This window comes from Pinus tabuliformis, chromosome 6, assembly GCF_031772625.1.
Source record: "Pinus tabuliformis cultivar Carrire ecotype Pingquan chromosome 6, CPIR1, whole genome shotgun sequence".
NCBI classification, from domain to species: Eukaryota; Viridiplantae; Streptophyta; class Pinopsida; order Pinales; family Pinaceae; genus Pinus; species Pinus tabuliformis.
Genome location: NC_142292.1, coordinates 605,390,448 through 605,417,258, shown reverse-complemented (window position 1 = coordinate 605,417,258; position 26,811 = coordinate 605,390,448).

Here is a 26,811-nt window from a genome sequence, read left to right as displayed (position 1 = left end):
ATTTTATGTTAATATAAGTAGGCTCATCTTCATATGCTTGGTCATCAAGAGTGGGAATAATGATGTGATTAAAATGCCATGCATGGTAGTTATTTCGTATGCTCTCCTAGTTAGCCAAAATGTCTCCCATCTGAAATACTTATGTCTTTAGGGAAAGAGCATACGTATTTATATAAGAGTATCTCACTACAACAAAAATCAACAAATGCATTGGAATTTTTGTTCGGAATTGTAGTAAAAAGTGGCCACACATGGACAATTGTGGGGATGTTCCTTTTTTCACATGTCATATTTTCGTGCTTGGTTATATATCTAATATTTCATGAGGTTTATCAAACAGACAAATTCTAGGGAAAAATGATGGGTCAAGTATGCATCGAGGAAAGTAGATCCAAAATGTAATTCAAACAATTCTAAGAAGCTCAATGAAATATTTAGTATTCAACATTTGGTTTGTGAAGGTGTGGTTGCATGTGATAAGGGACAACATATAGAACCTATGGGAAGTCTCTTGGGTGCTTATTTCATAGCCTACAAATTTTTATTAGTGTAAAAATCAATAAGAATTTGAGCAAAGGTCATCCACATGTGATGTAGATGAAATTTTGGTTAACATATAGTGAAAGGTCTTAGATCTCCCCTCTGCCACTTGGAAGCATATTTAGCAATGTATTCAAGACTACATGACAAGAGAGCATGGGTAGGAAATATACATTTTCTTACAATGTTTGAAGTATCTTAAGATTATGGGTGTTCAAGTGCTCATTGTTATGTGCTAGAGGATATATCTTTTGGCCTCTTTCATCAATGTAGAGTGATGATTCCACTTTCACCTTCCAAGGGCACTTATACCTACATTCAAGTGTAGCCCTTTTTCTATGTAGGTGTTTTTTCTTAGTGGAATTGTATGTATTTGAACTTGCTTTAAGAGTTTCTCATAGTTCTATAAGTGGGTTGGATGTAAATACCTCTTATGTGTCCAAAAAGAAAGGGTCATCTTCAATGGATTGATGCATAGCCATGTGTATGTCATGGTTTTCTCTAGGATTCTAGGTTGTAACATAGTTATCATAGAAGCTCTTTGCATATTTGATTTGATTAGTTTTTTACAAATTCAATCTTTCCATATTGGAACATTAGCAAGCCATAGGTAACCATGAATAGGTGTAGGGCCTCGATGTTTCCATTCATACCTACAAGATAAATATGAAATGATTAGTAGAACGAATATAATTTCTTAGTTTGGGTAGAGTTACTTTGAAGTATTATAGATTATGTACCTATATGAGTACTCTACTGCATGGATATCTTTTTATAGTATCTCTTCATGGAAAATTGAAAATGTTGTGTACATGTATGTGCTATAGTGTAGGGGTGGTCAATTACAATGTGGCTATTCCAATGTCATCGAAACATTAGGTCAAGAGGTTTTCCCTTGTGCATAATTGCATGCAACTTTAGCAATTTTGAGTATGCTATGCTAAGAGTGAAAAACAATGTGGATCATTGAAGTTTCATGATTGTAACTATTTGAACAACAATGGATTTGAGTTTACTAAGAAATAAGCATGACATAGTAAGAAAGTAAATATTAAACTTAAAATAACAAATATAGTTTAGTATTTAAAGAATGATCTTTCTATGTTCATATGAACAATATTTGTACCATGGGAAGGAAAACACAACTTTAAAATTTTATTTTGACTATATATATGTATAATGAAGATAACTAAAAATAAACACATTGAAAATGTTTATTTATATGGATTTTATAGAGGGAAATTGTTGGACCATACAACTAGACCAAAAACAAACAACAGCAGATACACATCATAAAAAAAAAACACAGGGTTTAATGTGGTTCACCCAACCATTCTGGGCTACGTCCACCAAACATAGGCATCGACAATCTTTTTATTAATCAAACTGGAGATTACATAATTAATCAAATCCTCAGAAACTCTCACCACCTACAAACTATCCGTATGGATACCTATTTTATAGCAAGGAGAATCTAACTGCCTCTCACATCAAATTTAGGATGCATTAATTCTCTCCCAACAACCTGGAGCTAATCCAGCAACAAATTTCTATTGTTGTCACACACTGGGATTTTTGCCTATTTTATTTAAAACAGAAAATCTCAACAATCTCCACCTTGACAACAATTAGCCTGATGCCCTGTTTGTTTATTATTTTATCTTTTCTGCAAGCCAAGAGAAGCCAAACACCAGCGTAGCTTCTCCAACAAAACTGGTTTCGTGAACATGTCTGCACAGTTTTCCTTTGTATGCACCTTTTCAAGAGAGACTCCCCTTTCAGTGATAACCTGTCTTAAAAAATGGTACTTAATTGGAATATGCTTTGATTTACTATGATAGGCCGGATTCTTAGCCAAATGTATTGCACATTGACTATCACAAAGTAACCTAATGTTGTCCTGTAACCTACCAAACTCACCAAGCAAACCTTTCAACCAAACCGCTTCTTTGCAAGCATGCGAAGTAGCAATGTATTCTGCTTCAGTAGTGGATAAAGCAACAATGTTTTGTAGCTTTGACATCCAGCTAATAGCTCCACCTGCAAGAGTAAAGACATACCCTGAAGTTGATCTTCTCTTATCCAAATCACCTGCAAAATCTGAATCAACATATCCGCAAACAGATTCACTACTCTTATTGTAAGTAATACAATAACTACTTGTGCCTCTTAAATACCAAAGCACCCATTTCACTACTGACCAGTGTTCTTTACCCGTATTTGCCATATACCTACTGACAAACCCAACTGCATGTGAAATATCTGGTCGCGTACACACCATCGCATACATCAAACATCCTACTACATTGGCATATGGAATTCGAGACATATAATCCTTTTCTTCATCTGTATTAGGACATAAACTGGAAGAAAGCTTGAAATGGGAAGCTAAAGGGATTGACACAGGCTTCACATTATTCATACCAAACCTCAAAAGTATTTTCTCAACATACTTCTGTTGTGATAGCCACAGCTTACCATTGCTCCTGTCTCTGAAAATCTCCATGCCCAAAATCTGTCTTGCTGCTCCTAGATCTTTCATGTCAAACGTCCTTGCCATCTGAGTCTTCAACCTGTTGATTTCTTCAATGCTTTTGCTTGCTAAAAGCATATCCTCAACATACAACACTAAGATAATGAGCATGCCATTACTTAACTACTTAAAGTGAACACAATGATCATATTCACTTCTTACATATTTCTGACTCAACATGAAAGAATCAAACTTCTTATACCACTGCCGAGGCGACTGCTTCAGGCCATAAAATGACTTCTTGAGCCTGCAGACAAATTTCTTATTGCGATGCTGAACAAACCCTTCCGGTTGTTCCATATAAATTTCCTCATCTAAATCACCATGTAAAAACGCAGTCTTAACATCTAATTGCTGCAACTCTAAATCAAGCAAAGCCACTAATGCTAACACAATTCTAATTGAAACAATTTTAACCACTGGTGAAAAATTCTCATGAAAGTCAATACCAGCTTTCTGAGAAAACCCTTTTGCAACCAGTCTTGCTTTGTACCTATCTTCCGTATCATTCACACCCCGTTTCACCTTGAACACCCACTTACATCCCACAGTTTTTCTGCCTTTGGGAAGTTCAACCAGATCCCATGTGCCATTCTTACCTAAGGCCATCATTTCTTCCTTCATGGCTGCTTTCCATTTGTCACTATTTGAACCTTCTACAGCTTCCTAATAACACAAAGGTTCATCATCGTTAGCGATCAAAGCAACTGAAGTAACATAATCATCATACCTTCTCAGAGGACGTTTGATCCTTGTAGACCTCCTTAAGGATGTTTCTGGTGCTTCCACAATTGGCTGTCTACCATCTGTAGGAACTTCTTCATGATCGCCATCTGAGACCTGTTCATGACCTCCATCTGAACCCTGTTCATAATCTGACTCTGAAACCTGTTCATGACTAGAATCTGAACTATGGTCGTCATGACTATCATTAGAAGTGCTGTTAAACTGAATGCACTGAATATCAGATACATCATCCTGTTTCAATTTATTATCTACATCTAACTGTACAAGAGAGGATTCATCAAACTTTACATCTCTGTTGATGATGATTTTGCGGGTAGTAGGATCCCATAATCTAAATCCCTTTGTTCCATCACCATACCCAACAAAGACATACCTTTTCGATTTCGGATCTAATTTAGTTCGTTGATGTTTAGGCACTAGAGCATATGCATCACAACCAAACACTCTGAGTTTAGAATAGTCACAACGGTGTCCTTTCCATACCTCTTGCGGAATCTTGCAGCCTATCGCCGTTGATGGAGATCGGTTTATAACATAACAAGATGTTGCCACCACTTCCGTCCACAACTCCTTTTGCAACCTGGCGTTACTCAGCATACTCCTTGCTCTCTCTAGAAGAGTCATGTTCATGCGTTCAGCAACTCCATTCTGCTGAGGAGTATAAACCGTGGTCTTATGTCTCTCGATCCCTGCATCCTTACAATAGTTATCAAACTCCTTGGAAGTAAACTCACCACCATTGTCAGTTCTTAAACATTTTATTGTTCTACCAGTGCTGTTTTCTACCAATGCTCTAAACTGCTTGAAAACTAAAAACACATCAGACTTCCTTTTCAACATGTAGACCCATACTTTCCTAGAAAAGTCATCAATAAACGACACAAAATATGACGAGCCACCATACGAGGTTGTAGGTGTTGGACCCCAAACATCTGAATGGATATAATCAAGTATTCCTTTACTAGTATGTTTGCCTGTTTTAAACTTTTGTTTACTTTGTTTGCCAAACAGACAATGTTTACAGAAATCTAACTTTCCAGATCTTAGATTAGGAAGTAACTTGCGATCAGCCAAATTTTTTAACCCTCTTTCGCTCATATGGCCCAACCTCTGATGCCATAGGCGAATGGAACTACTGTCCTGTTCAGACACCGTAGACACATGAACTGACCCTGTTCTTCCTTCTAACTGAAACAGATTTCCTACTTTCTTAGCTTTCATTACTAGTAAGATACCTTTATAAATTTTCATTACTCCACCTTGAATGACAGTTTTATATCCATTTGTATCAAGTGCCCCCAGTGAAATTAGATTTTTTCTTAAATCTGGTACATGTCTTACATCAGTTAACATTTTTGTTGTCCCATCAAACATTTGCAGCTGTATACTCCCTATTCCCACAATATTAGATGTGACATCATTACCCATGTACACGACTCCATCATTCACTGATCTATATGTCTTAAACCAGTCTCTATGAATACACATGTGGTTTGATGCACCAGAATCTAGCAACCAATGTTGATCATCATTTGACAAATTAACTGATAAGACTTCGTCGCTCATACCTGAACCAGATACTGAACCTGTATCAGTCGTGTTTGCTTCCTTCTTTTCTGTCGATGAAGCTTCTTTAGAAGTGTGTTGTCGCTTCCAGCAATCCTTCTTCAAATGCCCTGATTTGCCGCAGAACCAACACTTGACTTTACTCTTCTTCCCCTTGGACTTTGAATGTGAATCGCTGCGCTTACCAGAGCGTCTTTCTCTAGAACGACCTCTAGCCATCATTGCCTCTGATGTAGAGGTGTCAGCATTCGACTGCTTCCTGGTTTCCTCGGACAACAAAGCTCCGACGACATCATCAAATTCAATGGTTTCGGATGAACTAAGACTTATAGACGTGACAAAATGATCCCACGACTCAGGCAACGAGCACAATAATGTTATGGCTTTATCCTCGCCTTCAATTTTTACTTCTATGCTTTCTAATTGCACCATTAAAGTATTAAAAACATTCAAATGGTCAGTAATGGGAGTACCTTCCTTCATTCACAGACTGAATAGCTTCCGCTTCAGGAGAATCTGATTTGTCAAGGATTTTGTCATATACATCTTCTCCAATTTCGTCCACAAACCAGCCGCTGTCTTCTCTGACACGATGTTAAATAAAACATCATCAACCAAACACAATCGAATTCCGCTCAAGGCTCTTCCATCCAATTCATTCCACTCATCATCTGTCATGAGGTAAGGCAGTTTGGATCTGCCCAACAATGCCTTTGCCACGCCCTGCTGTACCAGCAGATCATGCATCTTTACCTTCCAGATCTCGAAATTATTTTTGCCATTAAATTTCTTGATTTCAAATCGGGCACTCTGAGTTTTCTCCATCTCGTCTAAAACAAAGAATCTCCAATTTCAATTTAAAAAAAAAAAATTGAATCTCAATAAATGCTTATGCCTCAGTTTACCTTCGCCTTTATTTAAATTAAAAAATAACCCCCTTTGCTTTGTTGTCTAAATCTTAGATTTCAATTTAAAAAAGAAATGGCGGTTGCTAATAACCACAAGAACCGCGCCAAATAAAAAACGCTGTAAGTGATGACAAAATGGCGCAAGAATTCCACTCAAATACGCGCCTATCAACACATTAACGCATTGGCGTTCTTAATTAAATCGTTTCCGCGCTATGTCAGTTGATTGGCGCGACTGTTATGGAATAATCCACGCCAAGCAGGAAACTAACAGCATACGACAAAAAAATGCACTCACCAAGTTGTTTTACCTGCGTGTTCTGGCAAACGCTCCATGGATTTGGTAAAGAACTTATTAAGGCTGCCCGACTTCTTATTTATCTGAGAAACAACGCGATCTGCTCTGAGCGAAGATGATCATTCACACAAATACGCAGACAAGTTTTTAACGCTGTGTTGCTTACCCCTTGCGCTGTCAGACTTCGGCGCTGGCATAAACCTCTTTAAACCTCCACGCAGGTTGTAAAACACGTCCTCCATGCATCCAGATATTGACTTCAAATCTCCACCTGGTCACCAATCCAGAATACGCATGGAAGTTTTTTTTTTTCAATCGCTAACTCTCTGGCAATCCACGCAGCTTTTATAAGTCCATCTCCAAGCAGTTTTTATAACATATCCACGTTGCAAACGTTGAAAAAGATGTTCTGCGCATTACCACACATCCACGTTGCTATGCAGCAGCACGTTGCTACAACAAACAGTCAACGCACCGGCAGGTACGCAGGTCCACTTAGCTCTGATAAACGCACTCAGCTAGCGTTGATTTTTACAAAACGCACCTTCTGTCGAATGAATACAATTACGCAGAGGCAAAAAAATACGCTCCACCTTCTGTCCGATCCAAAACATGTGCTGGACAGCGCCACGCTTCAACAACGGGACCTCATTCGCTGTGCCACGCCTCCAACTGCTCTGATACCACTTGTTGGACCATACAGCTAGACCAAAAACAAACAACAGCAGATACACATCATAAAAAAAAAAAACACAGGGTTTAACGTGGTTCACCCAACCATTCTGGGCTACGTCCACCAAACATAGGCACCGACAATCTTTTTATTAATCAAACAGGAGATTACATAATTAATCAAATCCTCAGAAACTCTCACCACCTACAAACTATCCGTATGGATACCTATTTTATAGCAAGGAGAATCTAACTGCCTCTCACATCAAATTTAGGATGCATTAATTCTCTCCCAACAACCTGGAGCTAATCCAGCAACAAATTTCTATTGTTATCACACACTGGGATTTTTGCCTATTTTATTTAAAACAGAAAATCTCAACAGAAATATATATTTGATCTAGTCTGCTCCAATATAAAATTGAGCATTCTTGTTTATATATATATAAAGGGCATGTACTAAAATTTTAATGTGGATAATGTGAATCGTAAATAAAATATTTCAACATTAACTATATTATATAAAACAAGTGAGAATACAATTTTTCTTGTAGTTAGTGTTGCTCAAAACCAACATAAATTCATTTTAACTTCAAATCTACGAAGAGGTGAGAGGAATCAAGTCTCTAGGAGTGAAATTTTTGTTTCTCAAGTTTTGCACTAAGAAAAAAGTTTGCATCATGAGAGATTCTAGTCATCTCGACACTTGATAGATATGGAGATAAAGATAAAGATGGATCTATGCTAGTCACTACTAAAAATGTAGATGACAATCAATATTTTATATTATACATGAAAAATAAGCATATTTTATATATATGTATATATACTCGATAAAACATGAAAATGCATTTCACTTAAAAAAATATTTTTTTTAAGGATACAAATAACAAACAAAGTATTTTAAGAATTTTAAATACTAGAATTTTATTTTAGAAAATCAAATATTTATTTTGTAGAGTATTATTTAAAAAAAATTATAACTATTATTATAAAATTTATGTTTAAAATCCTGGAGGGGTGCAACTTGTTGGCCAACGAATGCAATGTTAATGTGTTTGTGTTGTCGGGCAGGTCACAAGTTCAAATATCAACTGACTCATGCGTCATGCTTGGGGGTGGTGTGCTTACACTTGGAGGTTATAGTGGCAGCGGCCAAAGATCGACTCCATGTCATGTGAGTATGTGAGCGAGCGCATTACCAATTATGCCAGTTACTAATTAAAAAAAAAATATATGTTTAAAAAGTAATGTAGAACTTTATATAGATTTAAAATAAATATTGTAGAACATTTTTTAAAATAAATGGATAAAAAATATGCATTACATAATATTTTATGTACTTATATAAATTGAAAATGAGAAGATAAAGAATTAACATAAGGTGTTTATATATATATATATATAGAGATATATATATATATATATATATATATATATATATTTTATTTATAATACTAGCAATTGTTCCTTAAGGTGCAAAGATACACCAAAGGAATAGAAGATTTGGAAATATCATCTTAGAAAACTAAATCGCTAAATATAAAAACTCGTATTTCTAATAGAATAAATTTTAGATAAAGATTATTTGAATTTTTTTAGAAAACTTGTTACAACAAGGAACCTTCTACTTCAACAAAATGAAATTTCCACCTCAAGATATTTGATCCCTCTAGGCATTTGGTAGTTCCAGAGTTAAGATGGATCTAGATTGGTTATATATCACTAACCATCATATAAGTTGGTGGAGTGAATATCATTTTTTATATGAATACACAATATTTTGCTAAACAATAATGGTTTTAAAAAGTATATATTATGTACAATAAAGCTTAAAAATAACGTATTAATAAAATTTAAAATATATACATAAAAATAACCATAAACTATTAAATGGAAATCTCTACCATCTATCTTTTAATAAGTTAAGAATAAAAACATAAAAGTAAACATAAACCATTAAATCAACATCTCTAACAAATTCACTCAACTAAAATATTTAGATAAAAAAATCCATTAACCCCTAAATAAATTGCAACCAATATCAAAAACACATTATATATATTAAATAAACTATAACTAAATATTGATGAGTCATTAGGTATATTAACTTGTTATTCTCACCATTGATAACACAGTATTATGTATATTAGCTTGTCATTCACACTTTTAAAATTTATTAAGTAAATGATATTGCTTCTTTCATTCCCAAATTTATCAAATTATTAAGCTAAACAACCTATGTAGCCAATGATGAAACACAGTGTTAGGGAAATCGTGTCTGACTACAAACATAGCTTATTGAACTAGACAACGCTTTTCCACCATGAGGGTCGTTGTTTCTTTCACTTGAAGAAACCAGAGGCCCAACCACCACAACAATGAAATCAGCCAGAGGTATTATTGATGTTAGGACAACAAGGATAAAGCGATTTTTCGATTTTTCAGTAGTGTGTCCGTCGACATAGTGGACATCAAATCTATTCTTCAAGAAATTCTGTATCTCTAAGGTAGGTACATTTTAACCTTGGGCTATACTAATATTTTAATGCAAAGATGCATAATATTGTTAACTCTAAAGCTGTCTGTAATAAAAAGCGTTGAGAACAAATAAGTGGCTTGGTTTAGGGAAATGTGCTCTGCATGAAGGATTGACCCACCCGTATAGCATGGTTGGTTTGTCGCTACCGATCACTTGGTCAAAGGAGTTAGGCAGTGCCTTTGCCTAAAAGCTATAGAAGAGCGTGTGTTATCATTATCTTAGTATAGAATACCCTCAGATTCAAGCATAGATGGCTAATGAACATTTTACAAAAGACGTAATCCATCCAGCCCGAAATAGAACAATGTTTGAGTCAGATAAGACCGGTTTGAACATGTCATCCGTCGTTGATGATTGCATGTAATTGTGGAAAAATGTAAGTCATGGGTTGGTTTCCTTTTACATAGTAATATTTGATTATCATTGCATTCAACTTGCTTTACTTCGTTTTATCCAACATGCAATCAGTTCTGTTGTTCCTAGTCAGCTTAATTCTCTTATGACATCTCGATATCAGAAACTTCTGTGGTCATAACCTTTGGCGATTGGTAGCTAATTAAAGTGGGTTGAATTTTGTAGTCCAAGAAACTTAGTGAAGGAATATGAATTGGCTTCATCAAACAATGTTGATTGATGTATATTACTTGAGGGATATTTGAGGTATATGTGTAGATTTATGCTAAGTAAAATGATTGTTTTGATTTAATTAATATAATTTATTGTTTTAATCTTTTTCGAGATAATGTTTTCGGATTTTTAGTTTTTTTTTTTTTTTTTAATCTTCATTGCCCTAACCCTACATAACCTGAAGATTCATCCAGATGTCACATGATAGAGCAATGTGTCCAGTTGTTACACAAATGAGCAATGCATCTCACGATGGAAAACGACACCTGCCTCAACCCTTTGTCTAACTCTAGGCCTCCTCTTTAATGAATAATAAAACCCTTGGTGTCTGGCGGCTGCTATGCTCCAAAGACCCTTTCTTTCAAGCCTGCTTCTCTGATGGGAGGGGGTTTTTCAAGCCTTCTCATCTTTAATGATGGTCGCTAAAATTTTTAGGTTCTATGAGTTATGATAGTTTTTGTAATTGACAATGATAGCTCTGAATATCAGGTTCTGTCTAGTAAACCACCTTACTTAGTGGTTTCTATAATAGTACCATTATTTAGGACTTTGTAGAACAGGTCCTTTTATTGATGGTTAACTCTGATTCTACAAGTCTTATCGAGGAATCTACAATTATCTATTGAACTTGAGTTTGCAACTTGGAGCATATGAGCATTTGAGGTAAGCCAATTCTGTTAATTTGTTTGGATGGAATTTTCTTTAAGTTATTGATGAAGTAAATTAGTTGTATGTAATAAAACATTAATCCACAGAACTATGTTCGAATCGAGGCCTAATGGAGATGTTATCAGTTAGTTGTTTATCAATAAAACAAATCACTTGTGCCATAACGGAACAACTATTCTGAGATGCCATTTTCATACCAAAGAAATAATTTATGCCAGTATAATTAACACTAGGGAGTAGAAACTAAAAACAAGGTGTTGTTAAGATAATGGAGGTTTGTCTTATTACTCTTCTACTATAATGGAACCATTTTAAAATTTAAGCACCGGAGATTAAGATTTAATTTGTTTGCAATAACATCTTAACTATGCTAGGCCTTTGGCAGTACTCATTTTCTTGATTGCTGCTTTGGTGTTACAGGTGTCGAATTTAGACACGTTGGCTGTCTTATCATGATGTGATAAAAGTTAATAGGGAGATTGAAAAACAATCTTACATCATTGGCATGGATAAATCCATGAAACCTAACGATTGGAGTCTTCACCACGATTGATACACTTCATTGATAGATGAAGTTTCAAGATCCAATTTGGATCCCACTGCAATGTTATATACGCATGAAAACGAAATGTGACTGATTTGTGAGGGCATGGGCACATTTGGAGTGAATAACAAAAGCCTCGGCCTTCAAGATAAAGAGACTTCTGTTGAATCCGTCCAAGGCGCAAGTGTCATATTAATAATCCTCCTCATCCTGTGCAGGAAAAAGGAGGAGGACAATCAGGGAGCTAAAGGTTATCGATACCAGGAAGCCGCTCCATGGAATCCCGATGAATTGATTCTTGCCTCTGATCTAAATTCCCCACCGGAAAGAATACATGTGCATAGGAAAATTTGTACGCAGGTGACAAGGGTAGAAGCTCCATAGGTGGGGCACACGTCTCGGCGAATTCTATGACGTAAGCAGATTCCACATGTTAATTTTTATTGGGATAGATGACGATAGAAATGGAGGTCGGGGATTGGCCGGGGCCAATAGACTTTACTCACCCTAATCCGACAAATAAAACACTTTCAATGTAATGAATGTGATGATATTTTTTATATATTTTATTAAAGGGTATTAAAAATATATATATATTTTTAAATATAATATCGGAATTAAACAAAGTTGCCCCATCTCCCTTATCTTATTTGCATTTACATCGACAAGCTAGAAGGTTGTTTAGAGGAAGAAAGTTGTGTTGGCATGATCTTAGCTGGGATAGTCATCACTCTTCTTCTCTGTGCTGACGATATTGTTCTTCTCGCAAGGTGCCCATATTGTAAGGACCTGTAGTCCTGAACGTGTTCCGCCCGAAGTGCGACCGCAACCGGATGGAGAGCGCGCACGGTTGGAGGTTGAAAGAACAGCATAGGAGCAAGCTCAAACTTATGCGATGGCATTATGGTATAATGCGAAGGCATAGGAGGAGGGCGAGTTGTTATATAGGCATGGGAACATAATGAAATACCCACGGGCCGACCAACAAACACGAGCAGGCCGACCATGGTTGAAGGCGTTTGAAGGGAGGCCGACTTAAAGTTTTGAAGCGTTTGCGAAGATGGTTGAAGGCGTGGGTAGGTCGGCTGGGTAGCTGCGACCTCGCCCTACGCTCATATATATTGAGGAGCGTTGGAGCTGATTTGACAATCCATTGCTCATCGCTCAAACATGTAAAGAAGGCGCAGAACAAGAGTGTGGACGTAGCTAAGGAGAAAGGCGCAAATTTGGGTGATGCGCCCGTTCTTGGGCAAGGCCGCACGAAGGTGAACCGCTTGTCTTGGTTTTGGGTGAAGGGCGCAGACAGGGTCGCCTAGGGTCGCCTGCCAGTTGGAGAAAGGCGTGCACAGTGTGTGTGGGTGCCCGGTTTGTGCAACAACTTGGCACGGGTTCTTGGGTGACTCGGATGAGCACCCACCCATCGTGCAAGTGTGCACGGTGACTTAGTGAAGTGTTGAGATTGTGGACAAAGGTGTGTCTCGGGTGGAGGTGCCTGTGTCTAGCGACTTGGAGGCGCGCCCAAGTTGGGCAAACAACACGATCATGCGACGAGGTGAACGAAGGGTTGGTGAGTTGTGCGGCGACCGTACAGAGGCGCTGACGAGCTGGGCAACCGAGTTTGCCGAAGATTGTAAATTTGGCTAAGTATGAAACTTGGTGTTTCCCAAGTATACTTGTAAAGCTTGTAACATTGAAGATTGTATAATATATTATTCGGGCAGACTCATTGTTCATGGAGTTGCCCCTCCCTTTATACTGTGCAATTGTGTTCTTCGTTTATAATTGCTAATGTTAATGAATGTGTATGGGTGTTCATTGGTATAAAGGATAACATAATAATACTTGGTTACGAAACACAAACTAAGTAGGAATAAGTGGTTAGGCGTAGTCCACGAACATAAGTATTGGTGAAAAGAAAGTGTTCGGTGGTGCTGCACCTCGCCTAGAGCGGTTGAAAGACTACCGCAGGCTTGGGGGCATGACAGTTGGTATCAGAGCTAGTCTGAAGACTTGGAGGAGTCTTGCAGGAAGCTGGGTGAAGCAGGTGTACATACACTTGACAGTTGGTGACAGTGAAGCAGGTACTTGCAGGTGAAGGAAGCTGTTTCACATACAAGTGGAACAAGGGCTGGTTCAGGTTGCAAGCATCTTGGTGAAGTTGTTGGATGGTCGAAACTAGATCGCAAAGAAGAAGGAAGTTGTTAGCAATGGCAGCTGAATCTCAGGCTGGGTCTAGTCACAGTGTGAAGGATGCTACTATGGCATTCATGGAAAAAGTGTTGGAGAAGATGGAGGACTTAGAGACTTACTGGACTAAGAAGATGGACTTGGTCGATAAGGATCAAGATGCCAATTCGAAGATGAGGGAAGAGCTCAAGGAACTCCGGATGCAACACGAGTACACTGATCTTATGTGTACACAACTTGAAGTAAGGGTCAAGGAGGTTGAAGAGGCAAGAGACCAAGGTCTTGCAGAGATCGTGGGCTTGCGAAAATCTCTTGACGAAGACAGAGATGAGATCGTGGTGTTGAAGAAGGTCGTGAGGCATAACTCAGGTGGAGGAGTGCCTCATGTGAAAGTCAAAGAACTGGAATCTTACGATGGTACAAGGAGTGCAAAGACTTTTGGCAACTTTCTATGGGACATGGAGCAATACTTGGAACACTTGGGTCTATCTGATGATGAGACGAAGGTCAAGGTAGTTGCTCAGTTCTTGACAGAGGATGCTAAGATGTGGTGGTGAAGGAGGATGGATCAGATTGCCAATGGCAGTGCTGATGACATTACTTCGTGGGATGAGATGAAGAAAGCTTTGCAGACCCATTTCAGTCCTCAGGATGAAACATGGGAAGCAAGGATGAAAATTAAGTTCATAAAGAAGACAGGGAACCTTCAGACATATCAGCGGGAGTTTGCAAGTGCGGTTCTGGAACTTCCTGACATGGTGGAGAGGGACAAGGTGTTCAATTTCATCATTGGATTGAAGCCTTGAGCACGCAATGAAGTGAAGAGGCAGAGGATTAGAACACTTGAGGAAGCTTTTGCTGCTGTTGACAGGTTGGTGGAGCATTATGATGAGACTTCTAATGATAGGAAGAAGAAGTCCAATAAGTCAAAAGATAAGAAGAAGGATGATGCTTCAAAATCGGATGATAATTCGAAGACGAAGAAAGCCTTGAAGTGTTGGATATGTGCTGGACCACATATGGTGAAGAACTGTCCTTCTAGACTGAAAGTGGCTGCGATTGCACAATCTAATGCGAAGAATGAAGAACCTTCTGTGGGGACGATGCAGATACTTGGTGTTGTTGCTGCTACATAGGTGGTCTCTCGGAGGGATCCTGAGAGGAACAGTTTGGAGTATGTTCGGATGAAGGTTGGGAGTGTTGATATACTCACTACGGTGGATAGTGGGGCTTCTCACAACTTCATAGGTGAAGATACTGCGAGAAGAATTGGGCTGAAATTTGTACCGGTGAAGGCACAAATGAAGACAGTCAATTCTCCTCCTGACAATGTTCTTGGTGTAGCTGAAAAAGTGGACAAAACACTAGGTGAGTGGACCGGGAAAGTTGACTTCACTATAGTGCGGATTGATGACTATGAGGCTGTGCTGGGGATGGAATTCATGAAACAATTCGATGCTATTATTGTTCCACATTTGAAGAAGTTGTACATTTACGATGGAAGGGAAGAAGTACCCATTGGAGTGGCAAGGCCTGATTGTAAGTTGGCAGTGATGCAAATGGAGGATGAGAAGCAGATGGAAGACATGAGTAAGCGGTTGTCTACGGTTGAGACAAAGCTTACCGAATAGTCATTGATCATCAGGACACTTTCAGATAGTATCTTGGATTTATCAAGAAGGCTAGAAGTGGTTGAGGATGATGATGATGATGATGAGGCATATGTGAGGCCGAATGTCCGGGAGGAGGATCAGGTCACTTATCAACAGAGGATGGAAATACAAGATCCTAACAGATGGATTGAGATGATTAGTGAGGGTGAGCCTTCAGGCTCTACCCCCTCCACATCTTCTTAGATGACAAGAAGATGGGGCTCATTGTTAGCTGCTCATGGCAGTGAGTCCTTAAAACAAGTTGAGCAGGTATGACAGATGGTGCAGGGATGGCTTGGCATCAAGCATCATGACATGTTGCAGATGGGATGGAGTTTCCATGGACCTGAGCATGGGAGAGATTCTTGGTGAGTCTGGGATGTGGCAGAATCCGAGATAGAATGGTGAAGGCATAAGGATGGACATTCTTATGATTTGAGCGTGACAGTTGGACTGATCACCCGACTAGTTCAAGTCATGGGGGCTAGCAGTGTACCAGAGAGATGTTGACATCAGGCAGATGAGGAGGACAATTCACAGGATGAGGACGACACATGATGGAGATGGGAGTTCTACATATGTTGTAGGGATGTTTGCAGTATGTGGAGGAGTTGACATCATGGACCGAGGAGGAGACAGATATCGATGATGATCTTGGTGGATGGTTACTAGGATGGTATGTTGTCAAGGATGACAACGACTTCAGGTGGAGGAGGATGTAAGGACCTGCAGTCCTGAACGTGTTCCGCCTTAAGTGCGACCGCAACTGGATGGAGAGCGCACACGGTTGGAGGTTGAACGAATAGTATAGGAGCGAGCTCAGACTTATGTGATGGCGTTATGGTATAATGGGAAGGCATAGGAGGAGGGTGAGCTATTATATAGGCGTGGGAGCATAATGAAATACCCACGAGCCGACCAACAAACGTGGGCAGGTCGACCATGGTTGAAGTCGTTTGAAGGGAGGCCGACTTAAAGTTTTGAAGCATTTGCGAAGATGGTTGAAGGCGTGGGTAGGTCAGCTGGGTAGCTGCGACCTCGCCCTACGCTCATATATATTGAGGAACGTTGGAACTCATTTGAAAATCCATCGCTCATCGCTCAAACATGTAAAGAAGGCGCATAACAAGAGTGTGGACACAGCTAAGGAGAAAGGCACAGATTTGGGTGATGCGCTCGTTCTTGGGCAAGGCTGCACGAAGGTGAACCGCTTGTCTTGGTTTTGGCTGAAGGGCGCGGGTAGGGTCACCCGCCGATTGGAGAAAGGCGTGCACAGTGTGTGTGGGCGCCCGGTTTATGCAACGACTTAGCACGGGTTCTTGGGTGACTCGGGTGAGCGCCTGCCCATCATGCAAGTGTGCACGGTGACTTGGTGAAGTGTTGAGATTGTGGGCAAAGGTGTGTCTCGGGTGGAGGTGCCTGTGTGTGGTGACTTGGAGGCGCAGCCAAGTTGGGCAAACAACATGATCATGTGACGAGGTGAATGAAGGGTTGGTGAGTCATGCGACGATAGTGCAGAGGCGCCGACGAGCTGGGCAACCGAGCTTGCCAAAGATTGTAAATTTGGCTAAGTATGAAACTTGTTGTTTCCCAAGTATACTTGTAAAGCTTGCAACATTGAGGATTGTATAATATATTATTCGGGCAGACTCATTGTTCAGGGAGTTGCCCCTCCCTTTATATTGTGCAATTTTGTTCTTCGTTTATAATTGTTGATGTTAATGAATGTGTATGGGTGTTCATTGGTATAAAGGATAACATAATAATACTTGGTTGTGAAACACAAACTAAGTAGGAATAAGTGGTTAGGTGTAGTCCACGAACATAAGTATTGGTGAAAAGAAAGTGTTCGGTGGTGCCGCACATCGCTAGAGCGGTTGAAAGACTACCGCGGGCTTGGGGGCGTGACACATATGATCTTAATAAGCAACTTAGACTTATTAAGGATTTCTGCTCTACCATGGGTATGACTGTTAACCCTGACAAAACAAAAGTTATGATTATCAAATCCAAGAAGGACACTTACGCTAATTTTATGTATGACAATAGTAACTTTGAGCAAGTGTCTTCTTACAAGTACCTAGGAATTGATATTCATCACAAGCTCAACTAGAACTATAGAATTGAGAAAAGGATTAATGGCAGGTGGAAAGCTTCTTTTGGTCTTGAAAATAATTGTAAAATGGCAAACCTCGTAATGTCGGATAGAAAGAAGTTCCTCTTTGAAACTTTAGCCACTCCTGTTATCTTATAAGGTTTGGTGTTGTAGCGTCTCTAGAGAATCCTGGAGAAAGATTGAGCAAATCCAGAAGCGTTTTATAACTTATAACCTAAAAATTAAAAGCAATACACCCTATCTTATTCTCCTTATACAAGTGGGTCTTTCCCCTATTGAGAGCCTAGCTATGACTAGGCTTCTGTTGTACAAGCACAAACTTAATAACATAGGAGACCATAGACTTCCTAATCTAACATTAAATTCCAGCCAAAACTACCTAAGGCTCAAATGAGGTTGGTATAAAGACACCAGGGCCTAGTTAAACCATTGGGAGATTGATGATAATGTTGCATTACAAAACATTAATAACATTAAAAATATTGTTACTTCTAAGTTGAAAGAAAAATTGTGGTGTGAGAAAGATTTTGTAGCTAAAAGAAAATTAAGATATTATAGGGAGGTCGTCAACCCCACCCTAGAAGATCAAAAGTATCTCTCGGTTTCAATTAGCTCAAAGAAGAAAATTAATAAAGCCAAGATTAGAACGAACTCTCATGAGGTCCATAGTGAAATGGGTCATTGGGTAGTTCCTAAAACACCATGGATGGAAAGGATCTGCCATCTCTGTGAGAATATGAACTTCGAGGATGAAAATCACTTCCTCTTAGAGTGTCCCGTGTATAACCACATTAGATCTCAGTTTCATAATCTTTGTTGCAACATTGACCTTCCTAGCCTTTTATGATGTCAAAACTATAGTGAGCTCGGGAGGCTTCTCTCCAAGATTTTTGAGCATAGGAATACAATCTTAAATCAAACTAAATAATCCATTTTCTTTAGGTCCGATAGACCAAAGTTTGGTCTCAGGGACGTTAACCACCACCACCATCATCATTATATAAAATGGTGTATAAAAATATTTTTTTGAAATTATAAAAACACAATTTTTATATACATCATAAATATAAATTTATTATATATATATAAATAATAAATTTATATGTTCAGTGGAATGATTGTTTTTTATATTTATAATAATATTAATAATGTTTTCCTTTTTAGTTAAGAGTTTGTTTTTCTGGAAAATAAAGAAATAGGTTAAGAACCTAAAATCTAAAAGTTTTTGGTAAGAGTAAAAGCCTACTCTTTGAGGTCCACTAACAAGGTAATTCTATATGACATGTTTTTCCTAAGTAAGTATGCACTCACAAATAGCTAGTAATAATTGTCTCTACTCCTAATTTAGCAACTAAGTATAATAAATTTTCTCATTGTTTAAAAAATATTATTCTCAACCTAATATATACATATATATAAAAAAATATAAATATATATATTATATTGTAATATTAATATTAAAATGTAATTTTTTCAAAATTTTAATGTGTAATAATAAAATTATATTTATTGAAAAACTTGAATATTAAAAGAATTAACTTGTTAAATGGTATAAATAAAAGATATATGTTTCGAAACCGTTGAAACCATCAAATAGAATGCTTATTTGTTCGAATAACAAAGAAAAATAATACAATATAGATAAGCTCAAAATTTGAAAACATTCATCACTTTCCAATATACTATAACTAATTTTATTTTATTTTCCCGTGGGTTTTTAATTTAATGGATTTTCTTAGCTTTAGCTTTACTTGTAATCATTTTTGGTAATTCTCTAAACATGAAATGTAAGACCATTTTGAACCAAACCACGCTTTGGTTCATATTGCCATGCATTTTCGTGCCATTATTCGAAAATCTTTAGAGAATGGGGATGTTGTATGGAAAGAAGAGTTGAATATATTTATTTTATATAAGAAATATTAAACATTAAATTTTTTTGGCTAGTTCTTTTTGCCCTTCTCCCTTGAAAGGTTTCCTCTTTAAAGATTCATAACATGGTTTCAACTTCAACTCATTAATGGAAATCATAGTGATAAAAATTTAGTCATATTTTTGAAAGTCAACTTAACTCAAGTTGTTTAAGTAATTTTAGGGATTATAATGAGTTAATTATATGAAGCAAGAAGGGTTAACTTGAGTTTTCTTGCATTATTGGCATGTAAATTGGTAACTTGTACTCAAAGTATTTTATTAAGATGATTATTTAAAGTTATTTTTGGAAAATATAAATATTAATTTAAAATATTAAAAACAACATGGTCTCAAGTTTATTATGGGAATATAAGGTAAAATTTTAAAATAAGTAAACGTTAATGTATTCTTTTTATGTAGTCTTTCTATATATCATAACAATGTAAAACACAATATTTTTGGCGAATTTTATTCATACCAAATTTTAAATATGAATCTATGAATTTTATCATACCAATTTTTAAATGTGAACCTATCAAACGCATATGCCAAATCCAACAACATTATTAAAATAATAACAAATTAAAATGCAAACATGGGAGAGAATAAAACAAAATAATTATGGCAACTCTAACCTAAACAACGTTTAAAGCCGAACCATCAAATTCGTATATTGATTATGTTTTTTAACATTTTATCAGTGTCTTTTGATAAAAAAAATGGCAAGGTGTTGGGCTCCATAGTATGTTTTAACTTAGGGTTTTTGTCTGTTGTTGTAAGATGTATCAGGTGGAGTTACCATGGAGCCAAAAGGTCAACTTGATTGATCATTGGAAATCAGAGTGAGAGAAATTTAGTCACATCTATGAAAATCAACCTAACTCCTTTTGTTTAAGGAATCTGTGGATTACCAAGAGCTAATTATGTGAACCAAAAGGGGTTCAGTTGACTTGCTTGCATCATTAACATGTTACTTAGTAACTTTTAAATAAAAGTATTCTATCAAATTAAACCTAATTATTTAAAATCGTTCTTAGCGAATGCAAACATCGATTTAAAAGATAAAAGCTAACTCATTTTGAAAATTTAACCTGATTATTTAAAGTTTCTTATAGAAAATTCAAACATTGATTTAAAGGATGAAAGCTAACACATTTTGAAATTGATTATGGGAAAATAAGATAAATTTTAAAATAAAGTAGAGATTAATGCAACTTTCTATTACATGATACCAAATTTAACACTACTAGCATTTACATCTAAACCTAACAAATGCATATGTTGAATTCGATGAAATTAATAAAAGACAAACTAAATAAAATGAAAACATAGATTCCCACGTCTCTGTGTATACCAAAAGTAAAAATTAAAAAAAAAAAATTATGACAAGTTTAACCTAAACAATGTTTAAATCTGAACCATCAAGTGTATATATGGATTCTAGCCATTGGATTAAAGGAAAAACAAAGTAAATTGTGAATACGAATTCTAACATTTTGGCATAGAAGAATAATGTAAACAAAATAGTTATTGTTGGAATTAATGCTTACATTCCATATTTGAGAAATTGGTTTGTGATGGTTGAGAAATTCTCTCAACCACTCTCTCTAAATTAGGAATAAGTTGGATCTCAAAAACTCTATTTAATAGAGTGATCTGAATGTAATCTGTGTGTGTGTTTGTTTACACATACACCATTTGTGCATAATATATGATTGAGTGTTTGTGATTGTGTGATTTTAGCTGTTTCTATCATGGTATCAGAGCACAGGATCAGAGGCCTGTGTATTGTGAGTCCAAATCCATTTTTTTGTGTTTGTCCATCTTAATCGACGTTGTTTTTTATTTCTGTCTTTTAATGCCCGGTGCTGAACGCAAACGCGAGACAGGTATGCTGGACCTGCCAGAGAGCTGTATATCTGCCATTTTCTCCTTTACTATGCCACGCGACATTAGCACACTGTCAGTTGTCTCCAAGCTCTTCAAATCTGTGTCTTATTCGGATGATCTCTGTGTCCTATCAAAATGGGTGTCTGAAATCAAGGAACCCAAAAAGAAAAGCAAAATCTGGCTCGGCTCCTTCGATACTCCAGAGATGGCCGCTCGAGCTTACGACGTCGCTGAGTTCTACCTGAAGGGCAAGAAGCAGGCGTTGCTTAATTTTCCAGAGATGATTGATCACCTTTTGCGGCCACTTTCTTTGTCTCCGCACGACATTCAGGTTGCTGCGGAAGAAGCAGCTGTTGCGTTCTCTTTCAGCAAACAAGAGAGGAAAAGCCCTAGAAACCCTCCTGGGAAGCGGATACTAGTAATTATTCCTCATCGATTTGTACACCAACCGAAGGTGTTGGTGAGTCCGAAAATACAGAGGTGGAGGACGATTCGTTCGAGTCTTTCAATTTATTTACCAATTTGGCAGAAGCTCCTCTGCTCTCTCCCCGTCCTCTGTTTAATGGGCACGAAGAGGGCTTGGCTGGAAGGATCCCCATCGAAATTGGGTTACATGTTATCTGCAAGAGCCTTAACTATCATTTGGGGCGACGACGAACGATATTGGCGTTTTTCTCGTGGAGACGGATAAGACTCCAGATTCGAGGTGCTTGTTGAATTAACAGTGGTTTCGTGGTTGGAGGTCCGTGGTCAAATCGACTGCAGGATTTTGTCTCCGGATACCAACTACAGAGTGGTGTTTGTCCTTAAATTCAGAGAACGTCAGTTTGGGTGGACAATGCCAGTTACTTTTTCAATTACAACGCCAGACAGAGAATAGATGGAAAATACATTTGTGATTATATTAGTTTAATTTCCATTATTATAAAATGTTTTGAAGAAATCAAGAAGTAGTAGGAAGGCTCAGTATGGATGGTTGTCTAGATAGTATGGCAGTTGCGGATCTAGGGAAGGATCCCTCATTAGTGGTAGACGTGGTGGTTTCCTAATGAGGTTATGCGACAGATTGGGATGTTGTCCAGTAATTGACTTCGGGAGGTCCTTGATTCGGGAGTTGAGGAAGGGAACTCGGGAATCCAACTTGCCAACTACACCTTTCCGAGGGTTATGAGGCAACTTGATGGAGCATCTACTGATAAGCTTGATTATTTTGTTATTTTCATGTAATGTAATCATTAAGGGGGGATGTTGGAATTAATGCTTACATTCCATATTTGAGAAATTGGTTTGTGATGGTTGAGAAATTCTCTCAACCACTCTCTCTAAATTAGGAATAAGTTGGATCTCAAAAACTCTATTTAATAGAGTGATCTGAATGTAATCTGTGTGTGTGTGTGTTTACACATACACCATTTGTGCATAATATATGATTGAGTGTTTGTGATTGTGTGATTTTAGCTGTTTCTATCAGTTATGATAAATTTAAACTTAAAATTTAAAAGTATTCGAGACATGAAATTAAAAACATTATTAAAGGAAAAATACATTATAATGCAAAAATATATTTAGACCAGTGAAGAAAAAAAGAAAATAAAAGCATGTTGAACCAATTCTCGAGTGGCACTAGTAGGATATAATGAAAATGAACAAGAAATAACAAAAAAATAGAAATGAATTTCAAATTGATAACACCCAAACAATATTTATTTCCTACTATTTGGCACGACACATTCTCCAACATAAAAATAAGCAAGCATCCTTATATATATAAGAAAACCAGATTACAAAATTACCTTGCTCCCGATTGCTCGTGGTTCTTGTTGGGCCTCCAATTTGTTATGATTTTGCTAATCAAACCATCCATTTCTGCATCGTTCCACTCAATGATTGTCATCATTTTTAACTATATTTCTTCATAAACGCACCAAATTCCAGCATACATGTTTACATGGTTTATTATTATTATTATTTCCATTATTTTTAATGAATTAAGAACTTTCTTGGTTTTACTGATGGTAGTTTTTCCAGTGCAAGTTTTTGCAACTCAGTCAAGTTTCCGTATTTATTTCAATGGTTGAGGTAGTAGCACCACTCTAGAAGGACATCTGGCAAATGGTCATTGTTTCTAAAGGTTCCAATACGGATTTTTATTGGTTAAATTCCACCCACATCCTACGTGTGGACCTCCAACATCAAATCAAAGGAAATACACAGCAGTTTTGACCATTCAACTTCAACCACGTTTTCTCAGAAAATGAAAGCGGATTTCGGAAAACGAAAACTTGGGTTTTGTTTAGCACAAGCCCAATTAGGTGCCCAGTGAGATGATTTCTCAAATTCATTACCATTTGAGAGATTTTTCATGTTCTTTGGAGCCTTATTTTGCAGATTACGTGGATAAACAATTTTCCAATTCATCATTTAATGCATAGTCAACTAAGAGGCCAAAATGAGTTGCTCTTTGGCAAATTTGTGGCAAGAATATCATTATGAATAGATCTAGGCTCATCTTTTATCCTAAAATTTTACAAAACATATTTGATTTTATTCTCAAATTTATTTGTTGATATCTTATGGTCATAATTCATGCAATGAAATTCTGAGTTTCTAGTTGCGTCATAAATCTATAAAACAATGTAATCTATTTGATAAAGGAGGAGATTTTCAATGAATTAAGCTCAGGTATGAAGTTATAATTATTTTTGAAAGTTATCATTGTGAAAACTCTGTTTACACATTGCAAATAATACAAATTTTTTCCATGGCATTTACATAATTGTTAATTGGAAATTCTCTTCTCTTGATCTGAATTTTCAACACCTCACAGTCCTATGGAGGGGCCCCTGGAGATCTATGAGAATAGTGTAGATGTTTTCCATTTCTTTCTGCTCTATGCTTAAATAAAAACTCTATTTCATTTTAATTCTTTGTTGCTTTAGATTGAATTCATTTCATTATGTTTACTAGTTTGCCTTTGTTTTTCATACAAGACAAGCGCTTGTTAAAGAACCAAAAAAAAACAAAAATATTTACTTTGACTTTCTTTTTTTAGATTAGTCTCAGATTTATGTTTAATAGATTATGATTTTCTCTAGTTCAAGTTCATTCATCATAAGATTTGTTATTCCTGCTTTCTAGATCTATTTCCACAATAATGATAATCGAGGTTTATTTTTCAAGTCTCATAGATTAGCATTGCCTTTAATTCATAGACTAAAATTGCTTTTTGAATTTGATAGATTAGGATTTCCTTTGAATTTAATAGATTACTTTTGATTTCAAGAATAATAAACTAAATTTGATTTTAATTAAAATAGACTAGCATTTTCTTTTATGATTAATAACATACAATTTCAAGAGATTTCATAGTTTAGAATCAATTTTCTTTGAATATCCTTACAATTCAATTCTTGATTTGATGTTTTTATTAGATAAAGTCTTTGAAGAAAAAACATGTGCATCTGCTTACCAAGAAATCATAAATAGAATCTAATTTATTTATGAAGTTTTCAATTCATTTCAGTTATGAATAAATATTGAAATCTAATCTCCTAGCACATACGGTGGATTGTACTTCACAAGCTCATGTACCTGGATTGACATATAAATGCAAGTAATTTAATAGTCAATTAAATTACCCAGCATTTTGGCGTCATCGCTGGGGAAGTATACATAGGTGTTAGATTTTAATTTCATCTCATTTTTAGTTGCGTCCATTTAGTTGCATAAGGGTAATTTCATTTTATTACATCCTAGAAGTAGATTTATTAAAAAAAATAAAAATAAAGACTTCAATCACCTACCACTCCCTATATATCACGTGGTGCAATAAGAGGCACACATCCACATCATGAATTCTTATTTTTGTAGGTAGAAGAAGAGGTGACAAAGGAGGTAGAAGAAATGGTTAGAGATGATGACAATGAGGAAGATCTTTTTTGTAACATCCCTAGTAAAAATTCCATGTGATAAAAGTTAAAAACAATAACCACACTTGATGGGACACTTATTCCAAGCTCAATGTTGGGCAAGGAATCCTAGGGGGTGTTCTTTTGGTTGTTTACGACTAAGGAAATTGGCAAAAGAAAAGGCTAAGGTTTTGAAAAGGCAAAATGGCATTTTTGGCACATTTATTTATGAAAATAATGGAAATTAGGAGAAAATGAAGGTGAAAGGTCACTGGCTGCATGTGAGGAGGAAAATCAAGCAAAGTATTGGAAAATGAAGAAAACAGAGGCCTCATTCATAAAAAGGCTTCTAAGGATCAATTGGTAACTTTTTTTCAATTGAGCTTTGGAGCTCTCTCATTATTCTCTCTCTCTCATATTCTTGGAAACTTAGTGTTTTCTTGGAGAAATATTGGCATTGCGGCAAGAAAGGAAAAGAAGGCAAGAGGAAGCAAAGATCAAGCAGGGAAAGGTAAGATCAAGGAGCTACAACAAGCTTCATTACAAGTATCGACTTGCATGTGTATTTTCCTTGTTAGATTTGGCATGCATGGCATTGCATGTAGTTGTTTTCTATCATGGAATGGGTTTTTCCAGGTGTAACAGTGTTTTCAGCCTAGCCTTATCATTTCCAAATAGTCATGGCGTGATGGGGTTCTCAAGTTTTGGTTGAGATGGATTGCTGGATGGATTTGAAGCCGAGTGGGGTGGATCTACGAATAATAGAGCACATGGCCTAGTGGTCCCTGAAATAGACTATGGATCACGGTAAAGCCACTGGCCTAGTGACCCCTGAGCCAGACTATTGGTTGTGGTAAATCCAGGAAGGTGTTGTCTTGGTGAGCCTAGGAATCCTTGCCAGTGAATGGTAGGATATGCGGTAAAGACAAGAGGTGCATTGCACTCTGTTGGGCCTAGGAATCCTTGCCAATGAATGGTAAGATATACGGTAAAGGAAAGATGTGGATTGCTCTCCATTGGGCCTAGTAATCCCGAGTTTGGGATATGTGGTAGATCCTGGAGAGTGGGTCTCAGTTAAGGGCCTAGTGATTCGAGTTTGGATTGTGGTAAATCCTAAGAGACTAGGAGACATGGAAACTATTCATGGTGTAGGTGGAGTAATCCGATGTCATCCATGCTTGTTTAGCCTAGTGATTGGGTGGAGATCACGGTAAATCCTGTTATGATGTGTTCATTGTGTTTGCCTAGTGATCCAGGATGGATTACGGTAAAGCCTGGTTTCTGTTGATGAGGGTGAGGTGGTTTAGCCTCGGTATGCCCTCGTTGATTCTTTTGGTTTGAGTCACACATTCATGCTTGGAATATGGAATGAGGGTGATTGGCTGAAGAGAGACTTGGATCAGCCAATCTATGGTCGGGTGGAATGTGGTAGTCCCATCTCCTGTTGGTTCATTGAATTCATTAATGATAAATCCATTCCCTTGATTTTCATGTTTAA